The 11,499-nt window shown below is 39.1% G+C and overlaps 1 long non-coding RNA gene across 1 annotated transcript in view; it reads left to right on the forward strand.

Annotated features, from left to right (window-relative positions):
- Nucleotides 1-2,635, forward strand: part of LOC142603881 (uncharacterized) — a 142,150-nt gene extending 139,515 nt beyond the window's left edge. Inside the window, exons 4-5 of the long non-coding RNA XR_012837786.1 lie at nucleotides 2,316-2,454; nucleotides 2,551-2,635. This is a non-coding gene — a long non-coding RNA (uncharacterized LOC142603881). The remainder of the gene's footprint in view (nucleotides 1-2,315; nucleotides 2,455-2,550) is intronic.
- The last annotated feature ends 8,864 nt before the right edge of the window (nucleotides 2,636-11,499 follow it).

Consider the following 11,499-nt stretch of genomic DNA (forward strand, 5'->3'; position numbering starts at 1 on the left):
TGCTTTTTGAGAACTTCATTTTCACAGACATTTCAGATCAAATCCAGCTGAATCACTGGGCCAGCAGCCACCCCAAATAATTGAAGCCATTAATTTCAGGAGAATTACATCAATGTTCAGTTTACCCAGGAAGCAGAAGATTCAAGATTAGTCACCTAAGTTAGGATGTTGAGCTGCTATTTAGGTTATTCAATTCACTTAAGGTGAATTAACTCAATGCTGGTATAATCAGTGTACCCAAACCTCATTTGTCCATCTTCATCTATAGTGCATCTTTGTATCTTATGGTTGTGGTCACCAATAGTACCAAAGCTTATGAGCTTTCAGATTTACTTGAATGTATATAATCAAGAGATCTGAAGGAGAGGAGCAGACTCCTCATTTAGTAGATTGCTGTGCTATAGGTGCTAGTGAAAAGAAAGGATCTTCAGCAGTGTAGGTTGCTGTAATGTTCACCAGGTCATTTATTCAGTAGTGACTTTGGGACTAGAGACCTGCAATTTGAAGCACTCAGTCTTTCTCCTGCTCTTTATCCATCCAAATTTACTTTGCTGTGAAGTTAGAGTTGATAAATGCTTCAGCAGTATTGTTTATTAAGTCTGTATTTAAAAAGTTGGGCAGAACTGCGACAACTTGTAACGATGAAGTCTTAACAGCATGAAAATATTTTAAAGCTTCAACGAAGGTGGGTGATTTCTCTGTCCACCAAAACTTCCCTATGGTATAAGAATAGGCAGGATTAAGAACATGAGCTTTTTACTTTTATGTTTACAGATAAGACAGTTCATCTTTGTTGCTCAAAACCTTTAGCCCTCTAAACCTTATTCCTCTTGTCGTTGTACAAAGCTATCCCCATTGCTTAACTTAGCAGACACACAGAGGCTTTGTGACACGGGTGTTTTTCAGGCAGGGTAGGAATATTCACAGGTAAAGTACTGCTCCATTGGGTTGAAAGAGAAAGCTTTTTAACTCTGTTGCCAAGTCAATGATGGAGGACCATGAGATACACATTTAAAGGGGATGCTAAAGCCTTTCTTGTTATCCTCGTTAAGTAAATCAATGCTACTAGCTTCTACTGTCAAGATGGATTGCGTTGCTTTAGTGTACTTAAGTAAGTATTAACCCACAGGTCTATTAAAACCAGTTGGTTCTCCATGTGGCCTTCAAGAGAAAGAAAACTTAAAAAAACAAAAAAATCTGAAATTTCTTACAATTAAAAAAACCCTTTGATAATTTTTTCTTCTTTTCATACAAACCTGGGCAAATATTACAAAATGTGTTTTGTGAATTTTCATTCAAAATTTTAACTGGATGCTTAATAGAAAAGCAATCAAGACAATTATCTGCCTTATTCTACCCAACATATGGACAAAACTTCCTGTAAAGAAAGACTTCATTAGTTCTTCCTCTATAATCATATAGAAGCTCCAAAAATTGAATCTCCGCCCTGTAATGGTAATGGTTTTCCTTATGATCTGAGAGTTAGGATATATGGCTGTGTGTCTGGAAACTTTTTCTACTTATCTCCAAGATCTTCGTACAAATGATACTAACAGGCGACCAACCAAGGAAATTATGATGCTTGGACTGTGTCTTTGAAAAGGATGTTTTGAGTGATGCATGGTTATAATTTTCCGGATTGCATTCAGATGTCAGAACTGGCAGTTGCTTTCCCAAACAGCAGGTGTTCAAGCTGACAGACAAGATGGTAATAATAACCAACAGAAATTTTTATCAGGAATTCTATATAGCACAATATCTATGTTTGACTACATGCAGAGTCATTAGGCAGTGAAAGTTTTATTAAATCTACAGACTGATAATAACAGAGACTGAATTCAGTAACTGAATTTGGGGAAAATCAGTAAGCGATGTGTATGAATGCTCCTTCATTCCTTATTAAAATGACAAAGATTTTCCCAGTGTGATCTCCATATATTTACCCCAGGGCTGTTCCATGTGAGTACCCTGTAAGCACCTCTGAGAGAATTATCTGCCCTAGCTCCTTGGATTGTCTCACTGCAAACTAAAGCAAAGAAAAAATTAACAATAATATATGAACTGTGTCCCTGAAAAGTACTGAGGCATAGACATGGGTACAGGAGGCAAATTTGCAATTCGATGGTTGTTTAACTAGAGTAAGGCTACATCAAGGTGTTCAAAACCTTTTGTATTATGTCTCGCATAGAAATGTCATGGGATAGCTTAGAAAGCATCAACACAGTATTTCAATACAAACTTGGGAGAACAACCACAAAAGAAGTGTTTTTAAAAAAAAATAGAAGATTCTGTTTTTAGCATGTCTCTGTTTTCAGACTGTAGAAAAGATACAGGACTTGTTCTAAGCTGCTGGATGATCCTTCCGACAGACCTGTGCTCCTATCCTGACACGTACACATTCACTTAAAATATACGTTGCTGAAATTTCTTCCAGGACAATATTAAGCTAAAAAGGTGAGTGATCCAAAGAAAATGTGCTTGCTGTCCAAAATGCCTGTTGTTCCCTCACTTCAAATATTGACATTTGTCTGGGTGCTTCTCGTTGTTTAGGTTGTCCACAGACCAATGTAACTGAGGCCAAGAAATAGGACTTGTCTCAGTAGGAAATTTCATAATCATTACCACTCCTTAGTGCACTTTCTGTCTCATTTCATTTATTTATTGTAATCAGTAAATGTAACTTACAAATTGATGAAGCTTGTTACCTGAATGTCACCATGCAACACTGTTCTGCCATCACAGTAACGTTAAGTGTACCATTTTTTCTACATTTGTTTTTACTTAATGTTTTGGTATGCATTACAAGATCAATATTGTTCAAAGGTCTGTTCACTGGTGTGTTACTTGAGGGTTTTAATTCACCGCTACATGCTTGGTGTCAGAGAAACCCATTAAAAAAGTGTCGCACATGATTACAGATCTATAGTCAGACAGAAAGAAGTTTTCATGCTAGAAAAATGTTTCTTTCACTCTGGTTTTCACTCTTAGAGTGAAATGGCTGGAAGATCTTGGGAGAAGGTAATTTCTCATGAAGACTGGCTAATCTTAAAATTAGCCTTAATCTCTCCTTATTGTGTTGTAACTTTTGCTTTCTAATTACTTTATAATTTCTATAGTTACATTGTCACTTCAAGGGGCAGCTTAATGACATAGGAGACTAGAGATAGCAAGGGAAAATCTGATTTGATTCCAGAAAAAGTAATTCGCAGTGAAGGAGATCAAACACTGGAACAAGATGCCCAAAGAAATATTAAAATCTTCATCCTTGGAAATATTTTAGATTTGGCTGGATGTGGGATCCTGAGCAACCTGCTCTAACTTCAGAGACTGATCCGCTTTTAGGAGGGACTTGGACTAGATAACCTCCAGATGTTCCTTCCAACCTAAATCATTCTCAGATTCTGAGAATATTCTGCTCTTTTGTCAATAGTTTGTGAAGCAAGTGCTAGTGCACAAAGGCTTATAAAATCTGCTATTTTTTTTAAGGATAGCAATGAAATTATAATAGTAAAATTTTCCCTCTGAGTATCACTTAGTGACACAAAATATTTCACCAAGTTACCACAGACTGAATTCACTATCATTGGTACCAGGGAGGTCACTGCTGTCTCTCCCTGGCTAATGGGCCTAACTCCTTTTTTCTTCTTGATGAAAATAAAGCATTGGCCTCCACCTTCCACTGATTTTTTTGCTAGCACTTTGCCAATTAAAATAGCATAGATTAACATCCTAATGAATGGTTCATTCCACCTCCCATCAGTGGAAGAATCTTCCCTACTGCATTCTGATAATGCTTTTCCTTGTCTCATTTTAAGTCTTGCTTTAAATCTCCCAAATGACAGGGTTTCCACTACTGCATTTGTCAATCTAATTCAACAACAGAGAGGTCAATCTCATGGTTTTCCCTAATCCCAACCTTAGTTTTATCTTCTTATCTTTTCCTGTTCATCTTAATTCTATCTCATCTATTGTATTAATATACCCATCTCACTCCTTGTGTTTAAATATTTCAGTTGCATGTAAATTGTATGATGAACTATGGTTTATCTCATTCTTTTAGCAGCTTATGTTATCACCTGTATTTTCCTCTGGATATTGCTCTTTCCAACCATTTTTGCTTCTTTAAACTCTTGCCATCTTTTTGATCACTGGGCATGTGGAACTAAGCAGCACCTTCAAAGCTCACATATGCCAGAGCCAAGAAGAATTTAGGTTGTTTTTCCCTTGCTCTGTGATGAGGTACCTCTGCAAAAGCAGGACAGAAGTGCATTTAACTTTCCTTTCCTGAATTTATATTACAGTGCAGCTGTAGAAATTTGTCATCCACTGTCCCATCAGGGCTCCTTCAGCACTGCTGTCTCCCCATGGAATACTCCTACTGTGTAGGTGTGCTCTGGGATGTCAGAGGTGATCCTTTAAGACAGATTGTTAAAATTGCTGGGTTCATATTTCTCATTGGAAAAACAGAAGTGGAGGATAAATGTAATGAAATGCTCTATACGCACTGAAACCAGCCAAGCCATGGGATCTGGCTCCAGCATTGCCTTCCTTTCAACATGTTTAAAATATTAATAGATGCTACCTACATGCCATGCAACTGTATGAAAGCACAAACTATGCAGAGATTTTCATGCAGCTCTTAACTCATATCACATGTTATAAAAAGGTCATCTGATGGACATGAGACCAAATGAGAAATGCTTCAAGCATATGAAGCAAACAAGTGGAGAAAGGGAGAAGAGAACCAGCTCAGTGCAGGAAGGGAGAGGACCAGGCCAAGAAAATGGTAATTCCCTAATGTAAATACCCTATATAGCTCTCCCACTCAAAGTTCACATGATAAACTAACAGCTATGCAAATTCTCATTCCCTTTCCTCCTGCCAATCTCCACCCCATCTGACTCCAACCCTGAGGAGGCCTGCTGAGTGTGTGTCTCTGTGTGTGCACAAATGGACCGCTTGTACCTGCTTATCTTTTGATATGTTCTTCTTTCAACACTACCAGGAATATGTTTCTGTTTAGCCAGAAAAAGAACATGTTCTATTTCACATTGAACCTCCCTTGAAAAGCAAACAAACGTGTTTAAGTTGCAAGAAGAAAATGTTCACCAAGTCAAAGTACTCTGATGGGTCTCTAAACTCAAAACAGAAGCATGGGAGGTTTGCCCACCGGTATGAAGACGTGAGTCTGAATCACCAGAGAGGGAGGCCAGCATGCCAGCAAAGCTCTGCCTTCACCATGTCAGGAAAAATCAGGGCCCCTGTGTTAACTGACAATTCATCAGTTTCTGACAGTAATCCACCCACAGACAAAAGCACTGTGCATCTGCATTTCTACATCAGCTGCGATGAGGCACGCAGGCAGTCTTACAAACAGATAAATATTCAGCTCACTCCCCAGGAGATGTTACCACACAAAGTCTGACCTGAGAGACACTGAACCCAATGTCCATCATTTAGAGGCCTATCTATATCTGCTTCTGTTTATCATGACTGTAGAATCTGTTAGATAAAGCAGTCTTTATTAAGCCTCTCGATAATGACTGTGCTGCAGTAATAAGCCAGTCATGTCTGTCAAAAGCTTGGGAAAAGCTGTATTCAGTTTAAAACAGTACTTTTATTTCCAATTCTTTAACAGAGACCAGCTTCTAAATATGATATCTTTTTGCTAGTGTTTCTGGAAGTCAACCTTTCTGACTGTTTTTCTCTGGCATCTACTATTCCAGCAAAGAATGATCTTAATAATTTTATATAGAGTTGGTTAGTTTTTCATCTCACAGTTACTAGAAAAGCAATGCTTATGAATTGGTCACTGTTTCCAATATATTCCAGTTTGCATCTCCAAAGTTAAAGCAATAATGATTTCTTTTTTTTTTTTTTATTTGGGTCACATCTTAGGAACGTTGATTTTTCGCTTTAGCCTGCCTGTGGGCTCTGTCCTGCCATGTGTTTTCCAGCAAGATTTGCACTGGCTTCTCTGCTTGTCCTTTGTGCTGAGTGATAGCAAAATGGTTTCCTCTTGGTGGGCAAAAGGGTTATGGCATTTTTCCTCTGTCTGGCATCTGCTCACGAATTAAAAGCCCATGAAATTGAGGGACAGATATCATAGAGATGTACCAGAGCTCTAAACCAGGCTACTGGACTTGGCAACAGCAAATACACTAAGCAAGATTTTTAGAAAAACTTCTGCTGATGCTGCATCTCTGTTTGGGAGGAGGACAGAGCACCATTAGATACTTTAAATGAACCTGATTTTCAGGAGATACAGATTCTGACAAGGGTCCCCTTTAAAAGTATATCAAAGTAGGAAATTGCCTTCAAACTTTTTTTTTTTTGAACAGCCACTGTTTTTCTGTCTCTTTTGTCTCTACCTGTTGAATATTACCAGCTTGTTCTACCAATCCTTTTCTTCAGCTGTGTAATTTCTAAATATCAAGTGAAAAGATGCTGATGTCTTAACAGGGTATTAAAATCTGCTTCCCTCTTGACATCTAATATCTCTGTGATGCAGGAGTAGGCACCCTAGTTATTGACATAGATATGAATGGACATATATTTTATTTGTGAATCTAATCTGAAAATACTCATTAGATTTTATTAAGGAGTTATTTTTATTTCCTTGAGAAAATTTTTGGCAAAAAGGCAATCCATCATGATTGGCAGGCATGAGGTCAGCCTGTGGGTCTGGATCTGGATCAGTGGGGTCCTTGGGCAGGCACAGGCTGCGATGTGGTAGGAGCCATAGCACTGGCTGGGGCCAAGCAGAGCCTCAGCTTGGAGCAGCTCCCACAGAAAGGGGAGTCAGCCCTGGCTGAGTCCTCCTCATGATCACGAAAGGAAGGGGCCAGCCCTCAGCTATGTAACCTTTAAATCAACCCTGGGTGCCGGCAGCCAAACCTACAGGACGAAGGACGCTGTCATGATGCTTACGCTCTTTTTTAATAAATATTTGAAAATAGTATTTTTAGAAAGCACAAAGATGTCTGTTTCTAGTGGAGACTGTTATTATTCATAGAAGATCTAAGGCTAGGTAGCCACCTTGATGTTTGGGTTTTTTTCAAGGGGTGACAAAATTCAAACAAAAGACTTCCAATTGCCTGCAGTGCTTCTCCATGCATTACCAAGAGACATAACATACTGTATATTCCATAGATATTTTTAAGGAAAAGGTATCTGAGGGGTCAGAGGGAGAGAATGAAAGGGGCTGAGTGATGTGGTCAGGCTAAAAGTATAGAGCTTGTTCAAAGCTGACCACAAGGAAGATACTAAGATCCTACTTTACTACAGTTTAACTGTCTCAGCATAACTCATTGGATACAGCAGGTCCTTTCCTCCTCTCAGTCTGTGCACTGAATTCCCAATTAGAGCTTTTCTTGGATAAAACCAGTAAGATCAGTATTAGGGATTTGATTTCCTACCATTTTTTGTAAGGGACATAAACTGACGTTGAGCTGGACTCTTTGAAGCTGAGAAGCCCCACCTTATTCTTCATAATTTCTTTAGTGCAACAGAAAGGATAACCACAATCCATATAACCCTGGATCAAGAATTTCACACACAAATATTGAACTTGAAAGGATATTGATCATTTGTGACATTAGCAACTTAGTGCTTGTTGCAGCACCTGGCTCTTTGCTCTGTTGAGCACCTACCATTACAATTGCCTCAAATTCTTAGAGATCAGGCCCTAAAATAAAACAGAAACCCAGCTGTGCTGTCCCAGTCAGCCTCTGTTCTGTCCTTAGAAATGAGCTTGTTCTTTCTCAAATTATGTTTTCTCATTTCTCCTTGTTGAAAACTTTTCCATTGTGAACTCAGGCAATTAGTTTAAAATTGTCTCTTCTGACCAGCAATGACCTGTTATGAGCAGTCTGGCTGTAGCATGGGGAGAAAAATCTCTTTCTAGAACAGCAAATGTAGTCTTTTTCTCACCCAATCCCATGTGTTTTTTAGCAAATTGGGGGGGGGGGGGGGATAGAAAGAAAACTATTTATTCAGGCTTTTGCATTGTGTTATCAATATAGCAGAGGCCCTGGAAAGCTTAACTCCTGAGAGGTTTGCCAAAAGTATCATTAAAGAAAACAGTGAAAGGACTATGTTGTATCATTCTAGAAATAAAGAGGCTCTGTGTTGCAGTAATATGGCATCCCTATAGACCTGGAGATAATATTATTTATAGTAATAAATTCTAGTTCTTATTTGGCAGTTTTTATGGCTTGATCTCATAAGTGTTTCACATACCAAGCTTCTCATCTCCATTTTGCAGATGGAATAACTGAGATACTGACTGTAATCTACCTGCAAAGGATTACCCCAAAGACTAGCAGTAGAGCCAGGATCAGAATTTGAGACCTGTGGGCTCTACCCTTTGCACAGAGCAGGAAGCAGTGCTGCCCCTGCAAGGGCACTGATACCACCACATAAGAACACCAAATATCAGGGGTGATTTCTTTGGGGTGGATTTTGGAGAAGCACTGTGCCTCCCTCCAGCCAGCCATAGTTCTACTACTGGAGTCGGGGGATCTGAGTTTTAGATCGTGAATTTTTTTAAGAAACCCATATCTTTAGTACATCTTATGTGTAGCAGCACCTATTATTAGGGTACCTGTTTGCCTTATTCACCATAAGTGAGTCCCACATGATTACTCTCTGCAGCTGAAAGCCCCTTCTAAACTCCGCTTTGGGATGAAGTAGCAGCTCTGCAGGCTCTTAGAATCTCCACACTTAGAGATAATACACCAAACCTATTATACCAGCAACTTATGGCTTACTTACAGAGCTATAATTTTCTTGTGTAAATAATCAGCCAAGATTTAGTCTTTCTCGTTGTTGTCCTGCTTCCAAAAAGGCAGATGGTTAGCTTTAGAGTGCCTTGGGTTTTCCTCCTGGCTGCAAAGTAGCCTGAATCTTCACTATTATGGGAACCCTAGAGCCCCAGTGGAGTACCGACTACCAGGTTTCAAAATGCTAGAGAGAGGAAGGCCTTTGAAGTTCTTAAACATCTTATCTCCTACTGACGATGTCCAATACATCCCTTCCTCTCTTTGCTAAAAAGAAGTTCCCTACTGCATCCTTTAAAAATAGGGATAACAAAAGCATTCAATGTAAAATGATTGTTACTAATAAGAAACTGACTCCCTTTTCTTCACTGTAATTTGAACAACTGCAGCCTTCTTTTCAATTACCTCTATCCTGACATTTTGTATTTTGAGGCTAATTATATATGGAAAGATGAATGGCTGTATCAGATTGAATTGAGTTGAACTCTAGCTAGTCTAGGATCCTGCAACAAAAGAGCGACTAAAACCAGATGCCTAGAGAAGAGCATCAGAAAGGGGCAACTTCACACTTACACGTTGTCAGCATAGTCATATTTTCTAGCAATCTGTAATTCAGAGGCTATCTGAATTAATACAGAAGTGTTTAAGTTCTGTCAGGAAAAAAGGAGTGTTGGTTGAGGACACATTGGGTCTAGGTTTAGTGCAGTCACGTGACATTTTTTGATGCCGTATTGCTTTCTGTTTAATTCATATATTTTTTTCTACAGCTCACATAACTTTGTGAATTATTTTTCAAAAAACCCATTCTTGTTACTTGGCCACAGCAGAGAATTTTTATTACAGCATGAAGAATTTGTCTGATCTGATGTCACCTAAGTCAGCAGTATTGTCCCATTTGCCAGATGTCTACCTACTAGCATTGTTTCCAAAGGTTGCCAAAATCATATTCTGTTTCATGTTTAAATCATTATCAAACATTTCTTGAAAAGGACAAATCCTAATGGAAAACAAACATCTTCCTTTATTAGAAGTGCTTCTCAGTACATTCAGGTTTTTTTCAAGAGGACACTTGATGTTTTGCCAATTATGTACTATAATCTGGAATACTACAGGGGCTCCTCCTTTTTTTTTCTTCATTACAAGATCTGCAACTGCTTCTCCAAGTTGCTGAACAACTAATCCACTAAAATTAGGACAGTATGTTAATGATATGCTATGTAATTAGCTTCCTGACTTACCTGACCAAAACCAGAGTCTAGTGGTAGTGTGTCCCCTATCTAAACAATCTCATTAGACTAGTGGGATTCCTTGGAGGAAAATCTCCATTCAGCTTACATCTGTAGGAGTGATGTGTACCACAAGCTTAATGTTAAGAAGGAAGTGGAACTATATTTAAAATACAGAAGTTACAATTCTGGCTAAAAGCAAGTTAATTTATTGTCATTTTGGGTAATAAATTGTGATTGTACACCATTATGGTTAAGTTTTCTCTTACATGTTCCAACAGGCTAGTATATCAGTATGCATCATTACTTATATAGGACCAAGAATTAAAATTCCACTAATGCTAAAGTATCATCTGTAAGTCTTGAATGATGAAAGTCTAAAGCAGACAAATGTGATAAGACACTGGACCAAAGACTTGGCATCAGGAATATGTGGGGAGTTTCTGTAGAACACAAATGAAGAGAGAGTAGCTTTGAAGAAGTAGATTTTCAAGGTCATGGAAATGTGTGTTTTGCAGAGCCTCAGAAAGCAATTATTTCTGGGTATTATACAAGAGATTTGGAGCTCTCGCTAAGAGAGCTTGTGTTGCAGCATATCTAAACGAGAAAATGTTTTCATTAATGCTAGAGGAACACTATCTGTTCTAATGTATATACAGAAAAGTTGTGTGCCATTTGTGCTATCGCTGTTCTAAGTTAACTGAAATCACTAAGGGACTAAGGCGTACAATGAGTTGGTTCTATCTAACCCAATGGCAATCCCACTGTTCCCCTGCCACTAGAGACCTTATCTCAGGCTTTGGTCCACATGTAAAATGCAAACGTATCTTTCTAATAATTTTGCTACATGAAAATCTCCCCTATGTCTACTCAGTGAAAGTAATGTACGGTGCAGTTTGAGTTCTCACATATTTCTTTGTTGCACTTCCTGAAACACATGGCACAGGAGGTGAGAAGTGAAAATGTCTGTGTTAATACGGCTTAACACCTCAAGGCAACTATGGGAGCCGAAACATCTTCTGGTATTAACAAGAGGCTTTGTATTTCTACCTTATGGTGCTCTGTACAACCATGCTGCTGCTTAGCAGCAGAGTTAAACTAAATATAGTGGGACCACCATGTACAGACATGACAAATCTCATGCTGCTGGTATGAGACTGAGACACTTGTCCCTGTCTCCCACTCCCCAGCTTCTGCAGCTCCTTCCATTGCCATGTAGCATGTCTCCTGCCTTGGCTGCACATGGGATGCTGAGCTCTGAACCCAGAGAGAAACGTTGATGTGCTGTGCTGAAGCTTGAGCTGCGCATCCCAGCCAGGCCCCTTGCCTCATCTTCCCTAAGCCCCGCTTATATTACTTGTCCCAGCACGCACAGTGGCACTGCAGCATATGGGCGTGCAGCTCTGCCATATGGAATAGCTTGAGAGCAACAGTGAGAGGTCAAGGCAAGGCCCTCTCTGGTCCGTTTGTTTTGACAATCATAAAATCATAGA

The sequence above is a fragment of the Balearica regulorum genome, chromosome 1 (assembly GCF_011004875.1).
Source record: "Balearica regulorum gibbericeps isolate bBalReg1 chromosome 1, bBalReg1.pri, whole genome shotgun sequence".
NCBI lineage: Eukaryota > Metazoa > Chordata > Aves > Gruiformes > Gruidae > Balearica > Balearica regulorum.